Source organism: Dipodomys ordii, unplaced genomic scaffold (genome assembly GCF_000151885.1).
Source record: "Dipodomys ordii isolate 6190 unplaced genomic scaffold, Dord_2.0 Scaffold12, whole genome shotgun sequence".
NCBI lineage: Eukaryota > Metazoa > Chordata > Mammalia > Rodentia > Heteromyidae > Dipodomys > Dipodomys ordii.
Window position 1 is genome coordinate 17,703,448 of NW_012267228.1, and position 14,445 is coordinate 17,717,892.

Here is a 14,445-nt window from a genome sequence, read left to right on the forward strand (position 1 = left end):
AGACCATCACCAGTGTAAAAGCAAAGGAGTCTTTATTGCAAGCTTGAGCTTGGTCCTCCGCGCACTTGGTAATCAGTGAGGCTAAGAGGCCCTGAGCATAGAATCAGCACAGTTTTTATAGTATTGAACAAACAACTTGAAGGAACTTTTACATAAGAAATTATATGATTGGTTAACATTTAAAGCAAGCTAAGCTGGGCAAATATGATTGGTTGACCTTTACAGAAAATATCCTTGGTCCATAGCTTGACCACAAACAGTTATGAGTCACACCTGGACCAACAGTATGCATGGCATGTTTCACCCTGATCTCTGAAGAACTGGTTGGTTGGGACATTATATGGTTTTAACTGAAACTCTTAGCACTAAATCACTCAGGGGCAAACACCTGCCTTAAGCAAACGCCATCTATGGTTCCAAGAATTGTTTGTGCATGGGTTTCTGACATAAATTCCTGGCATTGGGGCTGAAGTGGGTCACGAGTTAAGTCGCAGAACTGAGATGGGATCTTAAGTAAAATGGAGTTGCTTAGGTTTCTCATCATGAGCTTCTAATGGCTGCTGGAAGAATCTCAAGAAGTGTCCAAGTGATTGACTTTGTGGGTTTTGATAGGTTAATCTTTGACAAATCTTTGGTAATAGATTTATCTATAGTCCAGAATAACAAAGACCTGACTTCCATTGACTTAGTAATCATTTGTCATCCTAATGTTTAATATTAGCATTATGATTATAAATATGAGGTATAATTCATCTGATTCATCTGTGAGTAGATGAGCTAATTTAATTCTTTATCATTGCAACCGTATTCCAACTCTATGAAGTCCACACTCATTTCTGATATTGAAATTCATGAACTCATTCTCGAGACATTTATTAAATACCCACTATGAGCTAGGTGCTGTTTTTTTTTAACTAGCATTTTTAGAAGGGATTTATCATTTGCTGCCAGTCTGTCATCTTCTTCCCACTCTGTGGAACAGATTCTTCCACTTCCCGCAGGAGGAAGGAGCTAGCTAATCACTTCATAGGTGTCTGGCCTCCTTTGCCGAGAGTCACTCCCCACCCAGAGAAAAATGCTGCTGAAACAAGAGGCCCCGCAAAGCAGATGTTCTTTCTTACAGTGTCCTTCATTTCTCCACAGGGAAGGTAGCCACCTGTGGAGGTGGTCTTTTTGGTCTGGCCACTCTTGAAGATACACACGTTAGAGAGGAGAGAAGGCCACGTTTACATATCATGATGACTTGGGTGTGAATAAGGATCAGCAGATTCAGCAAAGGGAAGATGATCATTTCAAACACCAGCCACAGCTGGCACTGGTTTTTGGATGAAAAGGAAACAAGATCATAAACATGTCGCTACAAAAATGAAATCAGCCTTATAAGCAAGATAGCCTAAGAACTGTTCTCAAATAGTGAAATTGCATATATAAGCATGTTATATATGTATACACATACATACATACATAAATACATACATATGTGCATTTCGTGGGGGGGGGGGGTCATGGGCCTGAACTCTGGGCCTGGGTGCTGTTCCTCAGCTCTTCAGCTCAAGGCTAGCGTTCTACCAATTGAGCCATAGCACCACTTCTGGATTTTTCTGCTTATGTGGTGCTGAGGAATCAAACCCCCTCATGCATGCAAGGCAAGCGCTCTACCACTGAGCCACCTTCCTAGCCCCATAGGTGCATTTTTTGCAAGAGCCAAAGGAACCTTCCTTTCCATGTCAAAAGAGAAACATTTTAGCTGGGAGATTTATTTATCTGCCTTAGGATGGCTATGAAATTATATTACCTAAGTGTTATTATCGGTTGCTCTCTAGCGCATTCCCCCTGAAGTTTGGGGGAGAGCTGAGGCAAAGATCTATTTTTAATGCCCCCCTCCTCTGAATATACATAGAGGAAAAGTAGCACAGGGACAGTAACCAGGGCTCAAGTTCAAGCCCCAGAGCTGACACACACACACACAGTCTCTCTCTCTCTTTCTCTCTTTCTGTCTCCCTCTCTCTCTCTCTCAGCATTTTTGGATTGCCAACCCTACCCTGTACATGTAGTAATGAGCACAAAAAGCTGCCACTGAGACATGTCTATTGTCTACACTCTATGAAGTTGATCTCTGCTTGTTCTCTCTTTGGTATACCACTTAAATTCAATCCCTAACAAGCCCCGACATTTTGAGATTCACAAATGCGAGAACGGAGAGGGACCTTGAACACATCCATTTTCAGCCTCCTCCTCTTTCTAGAAAGTACACAAGTACACAACTTAAGTGAATACCAAGAATTTGGTGGCAAATTTCATGCTAGAGACTCGGCCTTTCAGAATTTCATCATCCTTCCCCTTACCACCCTCTCTCCGTTCATCCAAAATGGAGCCATTTGAAGATGTGGCACTGTGTAAATGGCTTGTGACATCAATTTATCCGGTGAGGTTTTACAACACTTTAATTATAGATTACCGTGTGCATTTAAATAGAGTGTGTTCTAGACCAATGTGGTATGGAGAAAGGGGGAGGCAAATGCCATTTTCTTTAAGACATTTCCTAGGAGAGTGAACAGAGAAGACAAGCCTGGAAAGATTCGGTTTCCTGAGTGAGGCTCAGCGGGCTTGATGACCTTGATGCTCATGCTATGGTTGTTATAGCAACTGGAAAGTGAAATTATGGTTGCTAAGGGACACTGAACTGAAGCAATCTCCATCACTTACTACTGGTCACTCACTCTAGGGTTCAGAAATCCATCCAGAATAGCATACCCAGATGCCCCTCAGTAGATGAATGGATCAAGAAAATGTGGTATATATACACAATGGAATTCTATGCCTCCATCAGAAAGAATGACATTGCCCCATTTGTTAGGAAATGGAAAAACTTGGAAAAAATTATATTAAGTGAAGTAAGCCAGGCCCAAAGAAACATAGGTCCCATGGTTTCCCTTATTTGCAATATCTAGTATATGTACGAGTCAAGCGGAAAAGGTCAGATAATGTGATGTCAGGAAAATGAACCCTTAGCTATGTATTTTAATGTTTTTTCTTTCATACATGTGTTTCTAACGCATTTATAAGATGATCTCTTTGTTGCTTTGTATGTCCCTCCCCCACAGTATAACCCCTGCTATCACTATATTTGATGTCAGTATAACTTGTGGAGGAGATGGGGAAAAACCAGTTGTTTAAGGATACAGGTGGATCTGATGCAACAATGAGACGTACAAGTTGTCATGTCCAAAACGAGCTTTACAACGTCGGTTGTGGCGCGTGTTAGAGTAGTGAGAAGGGAGTTGGAGGGAGGGGCGAAGGAGAAGGATTGGGATGGGGGGAGGGGGGAGGCTGGGAAGGGATGGGAAGGGTAAACAAAGGAGGAGGCTGCAATTCTTGGTAAGAAATGTACGCATTATCCTGCCCATGCAATTGTAACCCCTCTGTACAGTTTGTTCACAAATAAAATAAAATAAAATTAAAAAAAAAAAAAGAAATCCATCCAGAGCACGGGTGAGTCAGCAAAACAAATTTTAAAGTTTGAGCTCACATTGTCTCTATTTAGCAGTTTTTGCTCTTCAAGAAAGTTCTAAGGTTTTGAAATGGTGAGTGGAATTTATTTATTTTTTGTTTTAATTTTTTATTGTAAAGGTGATGTACAGAGGGGTTACAGTCACATAAATCAGATATTGAGTACATTTCTTTTTGAATGGGGTCCTCTCTTCCCGAGTTTCCTCCCAGGATTTTTCTCTCTGCTCCCCTACAAATTATATAGTTCATTTTCAACATACTGTCCAGTGAGTACCCCTGCTGAATTAGTTCAACTTTTGTCCTACCATTTCTGGGCCTTCCACCTTAACTCTCCCCAATCTCCTAAGAATATCCTCCTCTGGGAAAAGACATTCTTTCTGATCTTGAAGTATAAAGATAATTTATGCATGCCTTTTCTAGGCAGCAATCATGCCTGTCTGTTTATTTTTTTCTTCCAACTCATGAATGACTTAGATGTGAGGAAAATGGTTTGAGCGCCACATCTGCCAATCCCTGCAAGGCACAGTGACGCTGTCTCATTGACAAACAGATGAGTTTTGAAGCAGATAAGATATTCACAGTCTGTCTACCTTTCTGGCCTTCAGAAAGGTCAACCTAATTAGCGAGGAGAAAGCTCAGGTCATACCTGAAAATGACTAATGAATCATTAAATGAACGTTTCCTTGTGCCATCCCAGAAGGAAAGTCAGGAACATCCATTTTCTCAAGGGTTGATCCCTGTCAAAATCCACAGTGTGCTCAGGTTGCTTGGTTGGGGAAAGAGCTCTGAGAGCACGTGGGCATCACTTACCTGTGATAGAATCAAATGCCTCCATGCTCAGCACTCGGTGGGAACCATGTGTGTAAGCTTCACATTATCTTTCTAACTGACATGCATTTATGCATAGCTACATATCTGTTAATTATTATGTGGATAATAGGAAGAGGTGCACCATGGCATCCGTGTATCCCATGGCTGACCATTTTTGAATGAGGGCTGTGTGCTGGGCTAGAGTAAAAAAAAAAAAATTTGATTCCATTTCTTTAGGTCTTCTTCACTCTTTTCTTTTTGCCCTTTCTTATGTACATCTTTGACTATTTACTGAGTATGTCTTACCTAGCAGGTAATCTTACAGGGTCAGGGGATTTGGAAAAAGTAAAGATATGCCCTTGACATTCTAGCAGCATATTTATGGTGGGGTCACGGGGTCTGTGAGCAGTTATGACACACCCACACGGTGCTGTGGGTTCCAACAGAACTGTGACAGATGTGGAGGGAATGGACAGGAGCCACAGCTGTGTGGATGTCAGCGTGCATGCAGCGGGCTTTCCTCATGTAGTGTACTTAACCATGAACATGTCCCATGTACACTTTCATTAATCTAGAGGAGAGCTTGTGTGTGTGTGTGTGTGTGTGTGTGTGTGTGTGCACGCAGTTTTAGTAATTTGCCACAGTGTCATTTGGAAGTAAATTCCAAGAATAAAGAAATGTAAGAGCTTTTGTGAGGATATTGCCTATGAAAGATAAGGAAGAGGGATCAGGAGGAGGCAGGAATAGTGGGTTCGAAGATCCTCGTGCCCCATTTGCTTCTGCTCTTTTTAGGTTAAAATGTGCTTGGAACTGGTTGGGCTTTGCTGAAAGCCAGTGAAGGTTCTGAGAGCAACTGTGCTCCCATCCCCCCTCCAGATCTAGATAGATATACAGATGATAGGTAGGTAGGTAGGTAGGTAGATAGATAGATAAAATCGATAATCGGTAGATGAAGGAGTTAAGATGAGGCTTACAAAGAATGGGCAAATGAGGGACACATGGGGACGGGAAGATGACTGACTTGAGAGAAATTTCAAGGATTTAAAAATGTAAATAAGATTCTATGTTTAAAAATACTCTTAAGGGGCTACAAGTGTGGCTTAGTGGTAGAGTGCTTGCCTAGCATGTGTGAAGCCCTGGATTCCGTTCCTCAGTACCACATAAACAGAAAAAGCCAGACGTAGCACTGTGGCTCAAGGGGTAGAGTGCTAGCCTTGAGCCCAAGAAGCTCAGGGACAGTGCCCAGCCCAGGGTTCAAGCCCCAGGACTGGCAAAAACGAAAAAACAAAACAAAAACTCTTAAAAACAAAATGACCAATTGTATGTACTATGCATGGCAGCATGATATCTTGTATACACAACTTTTGGGCATTATATTCTCAAGCATATTTTAAAAAAAAGTGTGTTTGCTTAAATGGCTCTCACTAACTGGGTGGGTCAAGCTTAATCAACTAAGAAAATTGGGATGTCATAAATGACCATATTAAAGTCACACGACCAAATGGATGAGGTCAGATTAAGAAGTACAGAAGTCAGTGAAGACTTGGTGACGGTTCTATCAAAGGCCTCTGGGTAATTTGGAGTTCAAGGGGAAGGGAGTGAGATGGAGATGCTGTGGCTCTTAGAGAAAAGACTCAGTCAGTGGCTGCTGCCCTCCGACGTCATTCCAAGAAGTGGGTGGGATGGTAACTTTAGTATTAATGGCAGCGTGTGGGGAATGCTGAGATCTTTGTTTAATGGATGAATCAATCATAGATGATTAGTGAAATCTTCAGTGGGGAAACCAAAGTTCTCAGCCAATCTACTTATGTGTAAACAGCGTGCTCCCTGGGTTAGGTCATTAAAACTCTGTTAGAACGTATTTAGCAAAGCAAGTAGTGCAAATGTGTGGCTGAATTGCCGCGCCTTGTTGACTGGAGTGAAGGCAAATCAACTCAAGTGGGTTCCTGCTATTCCTCTTGGAGGGGACCTGCTGGTACAGGAAATGGATCGCAGCAGGAGCAGATCTCTGGGTATTTAATCTCTCAGCATCAACAGGCTTGAAACAGCCCGAGTAGGAATTAGGGTTCCTGTTTCTTGGACTCTTATAGGGATAATGAGGAAAACTTAGAAGAAAGAATCCAGCTTGGTTCTGAGGGACAAGGTGGTTCTTATTGGTCTTCAGCTTTGCAGTGGAAAGGAATGATTTGGGGGTGGCAGGGTGGTCAGAAAAGGGCTCATGAAAACCACTGGTGGGAAATGACCTGGAAGATGGGAAGAAGCTAGCCATACAAAGATAGATACATTCTTTCTAGGGAAAGAATGGTCCCTAGAGGAAGGAACAGCTTTGAGAATGCTCTAAGGAAGGAAAGAGCTTGGTGTGTTTGTGGCATTAAAATGGAAGGGGGGTGTGATGTGGCTACAGTCAGTGAGTGAGGAACCTTGTAAGTGAGTGTGGAAAGAGCGAGCCCTCAGGGAATACAATAAAGCAAAAAAGGGTCTGGCTAAAAGGGTCTTGTGCAAAATCCCCAAGGAAGCCCCTGAGGAGTTTTAAGGCATGAGTGACACTGCTGCACAAGAACACCAAAGCTTCTGCAAGAGGTTGGGGTAGAGGGACACCAAGTGGAATCAAGAGAAATGTGTCATGACCATTTCCAAAGTCCATGCCATGGGTGATGGACCCATCTCTGGGATATGGAAGTTGAGTGGATCTGATGGATTAAGGGTCTAATTAGGAGGTAAAAGAAGGATTTAGTGGTAGACTGGCTGTGGGGAGAGGGACGTTTAGAATGGGAGGAATCTTAGGTAGGACCCAAGTTTCTGTCTTGAGTTATTACCAGGGCATTCTGTGTGGCTTGAATTCAAGTTATTGACCGAGATTTACTTGGTAATTTCATGCCCTTCAGCTCTTACTAAGTCAAAGTCTCAGTCACTGCTCTTCCTCATCGGTATGCCTGCTCAGTGTCCAGAGAAAAAACAGTACCTCTCCCGAGTTAGTTGTCAATCAGATTGAAAAACTGAGGTCCGTTTTGGTTATCAGCATTACAAGACGAGCATCTCACATGCAATGCTGGATCCCTGAATGATTTAGAACCAGCTCTTTTTACCCAGCCCTAATATGAATGCATTGCCTGTTGATTATCTCAGACACAACTTATTACCCTGAATTTAAGATTCCTTCAGCTCCATTTCAATTAGTGTGGCCATGAGTGTGCGCATTCGAATGGCCAAGCACAGCCAGGATTTAATTGATTTCATTTGCATATCTCATTCTGAAAGAATTATATGTTGTAAATTCACCCACTGGCAGGATCTGACCACTTCAGTCTCCTCTTTGAATACAAATTCAGCTTCCCTGAAGGTTTCCCTAGTCGTGGTTACTTTTACATCACTTAAGACTCCTGATGTTTGTTCCGTCTTTTTCAAGGCAAGTATGGAACTCTCCTGGGAAGTGAATGTGAGTTTGGGGCAAGCTGTGCATATGACTATGTTTGAAGAAGAGCAAGCACATCAGCCTTGAGCCATCTCCAGGGGATCTTTCCAGACTCTTCTGCTAGAAGCTGAAGTCTGAGCTGATGCTTTAGAAGGGGAATACATAGTAGGAATGGGTATTTTGTCTGGTCAATATTTCTTTTGCTAGTAGAATACATCTTTTTCTTTTGGACCACTGTGGTCTTCCTACTCCTTTCCTCTCAGACTGATAGTTGTATCATTCCAGGTCAAGACACATTCCCCAAAATCTTCCTGAATACTTTTTTTTTTTGGTGGGGGGAAGTTTCACAAGAAGAGATGGTCTAAAAGACAGACGGAAATCTTATATTTTCTTGATGCATACCTATACATAGTAAATACACTGTATACATTTTCATGCAGACAATAAATGTTTGTTGGAAGTTACCAAGTATGCAGCAGAGCAGCCATGCCAGCTGATGAAATATTCAACTCTTTCCATTGGTCTTGGAATGGAATAGCAACTACCCTGATGACTTTTGCCACCCCGTTTCCCTGGTTTGGCATCTAGAATGGCAACACTTGGCTGTTGGAGCTTTTTTCCAAGTTCTTAGCCTCCATTCTACAGCTGGAGTCCATTCTGATTGGGTTGTAATTTTCACTATCTTGTGTGTGTGTGTGTGTGTGTGTGTGTGTGTGTGTGTGTATGTAAATTTGGGATCTGACTTTTTATTAAAATCTCAGAGATTCATCCAACAAAGATGAAATGCCTACTATATGCTAATTTCAGGGACTGGGAGTTGAGTGAGATAATTCCTTCTCTTCAGGAGATTAGTCTAGACTCTGATGGAGTCTGGTGTGTAAAAGTGTCAGTCAGGGCAATGAGAGAGGCAGAGGGAATCATAGAATCACTGAGCGATCCTAATCAAGCCTGGAGTTAGGGTGTGGTGAGAAGTCAGAAAAGCTCCTTAGAAGAAGTACTAATTGAGCCAACTCATAGAATAAATGAACATCACCCTTGGGGAAGAGACCCACTGGGTCTTACTGGCCTGGAATTTCCAGAGAGTTGGGAGAGAAGGGCAGGACCATAGCAAGTGAGGCTTGGTATAAATCGTTAGTATTTGTCAACTGAGCATTCCCTTTGTGAATAAAATATACCTCCTTCTTTTGGGTTATTTTGAGCCCTTACTTAGACAGGTAATTTGAATGTACCTGCATCCTGCCTGTTAGGGGTGGGTGTGCAATATGAGGTCAGGCTAAATAAATGTGTGCTCTCTTGCTTTGGCAGTGATTGGTTCAGTGGTAGGCTTGGGTCCTAATTCACGCTAGAATCCTGATCTCCAAGTTATGTGATGGGGTATTGAGAATGCTAGCTCTCTGTTAGTATAACTAAACTTCTAGGGCCCAATTTGCTACTGTAAGAACAATCCACCCACTGCTTTGGAAAGCAGAGTTGAGACAAAAATAAAACATGATTCCTTATGTGATCATCTGGGCAGCTGACTTTCACAGGCTGAGCCCACCTACTCCTTGGCTTCCTTAGTGACATGAAAATAATGCTTTCCGTTTAAGCCCAATCAAAGTCACGTGATAAGTTCACCTTATCCAGTAGAGTTAGCTCCTGGGATACTTGAGAATAATACAGATTCACAGAGGAGTGGATAGAGAAGACTTTACCAAGGATACAAAAATGGTCATTTCAGAGAGGTGGGAGTTGCTGCACAAAAGGTTCTGTGCCAAGTTTGTTCTTAAATGCAACTCTGAGAGCAGAATCGCCTTCACATTCTGACTCTGGGCATATAAACTGCTGTTCCTGTTGAAGATGGCCATATTGAGTCTCTGCGTTCTGCCTTGCATTGGTTTATTTTTACACAAACTTTTAAAAATGAGTTCAAAGAAATCACAGTGAGTCATTTTCCTAACAACCCTGGAGGGGCAAGTTTTGATTTAAGGATGTCTTATCATGATATCCCTTCTACCTCCAGAATCACTATGCTTACTCCTTTGACTGATAGGTTTTCCTGGGGACCACTTCATTCTGTTATTGGCACTTTGTTTTTATAGCAAGATAACTTAAGAATAATGTGGTGATCTCAACAACAACAATATTGATCACTTAATTTTTGTCCAAAACTCTTCTGAGTTCTTTGTATGCAAGTGGCCTGTGAAGATGGTAACTGGTATTTTATAACCCACTTTGGAGATAAGCATGCTATCATTCAGGCAGTCTGAAATAGTCCCAACTTTGTTCAACTAGGAAGTGACGAGCTACGCATTATGCTCACCTTTATTCTATTTCTTTTTGTGAAGAATAATTTTTTTTCTATTACAGACATTATTATTAACCTTCAAAGCTCTAGACTTTTATGTCTTCTGACATTCATTTTATATGTCTTTAATTTCCTACCTCTTTGACTTTGTCCCATAGTTCTGTATACCAACCTCCTTGTCAATAATTTAGGGTCTCTATTTAGCAAGAAACAATAAATTTCTTCTTTGCTATGCAGCTGTGATGACCAGCCTCCCCAGCTCTACCCCCATCTGTTTGAATTTACTGCCTTCTGTGGAAAGTTTTGCATGATTTTGGAAACACGGCAATGGATATTTTATCCTTGCTTGTGTAATAAACACAATCAACATTGATGCTGTTAGCATTTCAAGGAAACCACTCTCAGATTTCTTGGCAATAATGAATCTATCTAAAATGGAATGAAAGAATTTTTTTAAAATTTAATTTAATTTTATTTGTGAACATACTGTACAGAGGGGTTACAATTACGTGGGCAGGATAATGCGTACATTTCTTACCAAGCATTGCAGCCTCCTCCTTTGGTTTACCCTTCACATCCCTTCCCAGCCTCCCCCCCCCCAATCCCAATCCTTCTCCTTCCCCCCCTTCCCCCCCCCCGCACCGACATTGTAAAGCTCGTTTTGGACATGACAACTTGTACTTCTCATTGTTGCAACAGGTCCACCTGTATCCTTAAACAACTGGTTTTTCCCCATCTCCTCCACAAGTTATATTGACATCAAATATAGCGAAAGCAGGGGTTATACTGTGGGGGAGGGACATACAAAGCAACAAAGAGATAATCTTATAAATGCGTTAGAAACACATGCATGAAAGAAAAAAAACATTAAAATACATATCTAAGGGTTCATTTTCCTGACATCACATTATCTGACCTTTTCCACTTGACTCATATATATACTAGATATTGCAAATAAGGGAAACCATGGGACCTATGTTTCTTTGGGCCTGGCTTACTTCACTTAATATAATTTTTTCCAAGTTTTTCCATTTCCTAACAAATGGGGCAATGTCATTCTTTCTGATGGAGGCATAGAATTCCATTGTGTAAATATACCACATTTTCTTGATCCGGAATGAAAGAATTTTTATCTTAAAGCCAAAAAAGAAAACCTAAGGCTTCCCCAGGTAATATTTCATGATTTTCTTCTTCTTTTTTTTTTAAATCAGTCACATGGCTTTAAGCTCCGTGAGTATTGTGCCTCCATATCAAGACAGAAGTAATTTCTCGAGTGATTGTTAAGAGATCCAGCTTTAGACTGTTCTAATTGTCAATGAGCAAGCAAAAGCACTCCTAAAGGAGCATTTCATGCCAATGCTAATACAAAATACACAAAAGATGTTAGTTTCATACATATATATACATATATGTAAATATACACACATATATATTTATTTATTGTGGGTTGTTGTTTTTTTTGCTAGTCTTGGGCAAACTCTGTGCCTAGGCACTGCCACTGAGTGTTATTTGCTCAAGGCTAGTGCTCTACCACTTGAACCACAGCTCCATTTTTGGTTTTTGAAGTTTAATTAGAGATAAGAGTCTCATGGACTTTTCTTCCCAGGCTTGCTTCAAACTGGATCCTCAGATCTTAGTGTCCCAATTAGCTAGGATTATAGGCATGAGCCAACAATGGCCGGCTAAGTTTCTTATAGTTTTAAATTTTAAATTATTTGAAAACAAGTCTAGCTTCTTGCTTACTTTTATTTGTATTCACTGAGAGGAAGTGGTTCTCAACTAAAACATCTTTTCTGCCTTGCCAACTAAAAATGAAATATGACCAAGAAAACCCTCCAAAAAATCTCCCTGGGAGAATCATTCTAGAATCTCTTAGCTTGTTGGCTGTGAAGAGAAAAACAAAAGGAAGTAGAGCAGTTGTTGGTAATGAAGTCAGCTCTTGTAGCCACAATATGTATATATGGCTAATTGTAAAGAGAGTATGGTTGGGGAAAGAGGGCTCCTTCATAGAAGAGATTTTTCTTCCTGTATCATTTGACAGGTGACAAAAGTTCTTGGTCATTAGATTTCTCACAATGGTTTGTTTCTCTCTTTGCTGACTTTCTTCTCCTTTCATAAATTATATAAGATTCTCTCTCTTTCTCCTTTTCTCTCTTCAGTTCAAACTGGAATTTGAACTCCGAGTCTCATACTTGCCAACCACAAACTCTACCACTTGAACCAGGTACCTTGTTCTTTTTTGCTTTTAGTTCTATTTTTGGACAGCATTTCTTGATTTCATGTAGATTGATCTGAAACCCTGATTGTTCAGCCTCTGCCTCCTGAGTAGCTGAGATTATAGATATGTGCCACCATGCCTAGCCAAAGTTCCTATTGCTTTTTCTTGGGCCTATTTAATTTACATTTGAATGGGCTTGAAAATCTCTCTATATATTCTAGAAAAGCAAAACCCATTGGATGATGGTAGATTGTGCCATTTGGAACTGTCTTTCCCCTCTGGTAATGACCAAAATGTTGCACAAAATATTACATATTTAAATCCGTTCTATGGCTTTGGGGAATGACCAGGTTGTAGAGAGTGACTGTGTCTTGGTGATAGAGATGGAAGTTCTCTGGGGAGTGAAAGCAGACTTTCACCTGCTTCCTCTGGTCTGGGGTAATTGTTGAGTCTGGAAGAAGTACTTAAGGGCTGAACACTACTTTCAACAGCCTGGTGGTTTTACAGGGACTGAAGTTGAAGTTCAGAACCCACTAAAAACAAAGACCTAGCCAAAATCCTACACACTGGGTTGGGAACACAGAGGGCTCTTGCTACATTAGAAAGTGTGAACCAGAAGCAAACCTTCTCCCTGACAGTAGGCAGTGCATTTATGAATTATCTGGGTGCTTTTGAAATTGGATAGAGCTGGTCTAGATTCCTAATGCATCTAAATGCCAGTTAAAGGAAATAGAAATTTCTCTTTATAAGAAGATAACATTGAGTTCTCAAACTATTTGTACAAATCCTTTTTTTCACATGCATTTGTGGACATACAATCTAGAACTTACCAGGCACACAGACTGCACGTGATTGCACACAGACACAATCACAGGCTAGGTAAACCCTATCAAAGTGATAGTTCAAACATAGCTTGACATAACTGTGCTTAGCAAATGAAATATGGCATCAGGAAATTGGAAAAAAATGGCACAATCTATTTATAAAGAGCAAAATAGAAAACCTGAGAATTGAAGGAGACAATAATTGAACTTAACATCTTGAGAGATGAATTTAATGGCAGACTACAAACATGCGCAGAAGATGAGTGAAGTGTAAGATATCTACATAAAACACTATCTCCAAACTGTCGGTGGCCAGCAACCTTGGGCATGAGGAAACACGTGGTTGACTATTAAGATGGGTGCTACAATTCCATCCTCTTCCTGCAGAATTCAGAGCAAAGCATTTTTTATTTGTAGGTCACACCTGAGGAATTGTTATGGGTAATTACCTTGAGTTAGGGCCCAGTAGCAGGTAATACAAAACAGTCTACTAGACCTCAATTGAAATGGTTTGGGTATATGCACAGAGAGGCACTGGGTGGTCTAGAGGGATGGACAGTTGGCTGGTCCTCTGAGGGATACAATGGAACATTGTGGAACATTGCTATGACTCTATCACAGAACTGCTTCACCAAAGAAGCTACTGTCACTGGTGTAATTAGGAAGCCTGCACTGCAGCTGCTAGCTCCCAGACTACATTGCCTTGGCTATGAACTTCACAAGTACATGTGGTACCTGAACTCTTCTCTTGCTGCCCAGGAAGCTTGGGGACCCTCTGTAAGGATGACCCAGACTTCTTCCTAACAGAAACAAAATAAGAGGCTCTCTGTTACATGGGCTGTCTAGGGGCAGAAGCTGCCTGTTCAGAGCCTGTGAAAGGGAGGCTATATTGAGTGTTTCTTCACTTTCCAGCCTCTGGGATCTAGGAAGGCACACTCCAAAGGGAAGGGATGGAGAGATCTGCCAAGTCTACTGCACCTGTTGTTTTTCTTTGGCTGGCACTACATCATCCTGTGTCTTCTCCTAACAGGACTCCCCTCTGGGGTGGGGTTGGGGGAACTGTTCAGTCTCAACCTACCAATTACATTAACCTGCCTCCTAGAGGCAATAATTGGTTCATAGAATCTATTTCAGTTTACCAAGAGTCTTTTCACCTCTGCCAAAGCAGTGAAAAGGGTCTTGTTCTTACTACAGAGACTCCAGGCAGGATATAAATACAAACACATGCTGTTCCTAGGGGGATGGGGGTTGGCACTGTAAAGAGAGGTGCATATTAGAAAATGAAGCAGACATAGATTCTGGAAGATAAAACAAAAAGAAGGGGGAGGTAGAGTTCCTTTGCTAATCATCTGGATTAGACCGTGCCTACGTGTGTCAAGCTTTT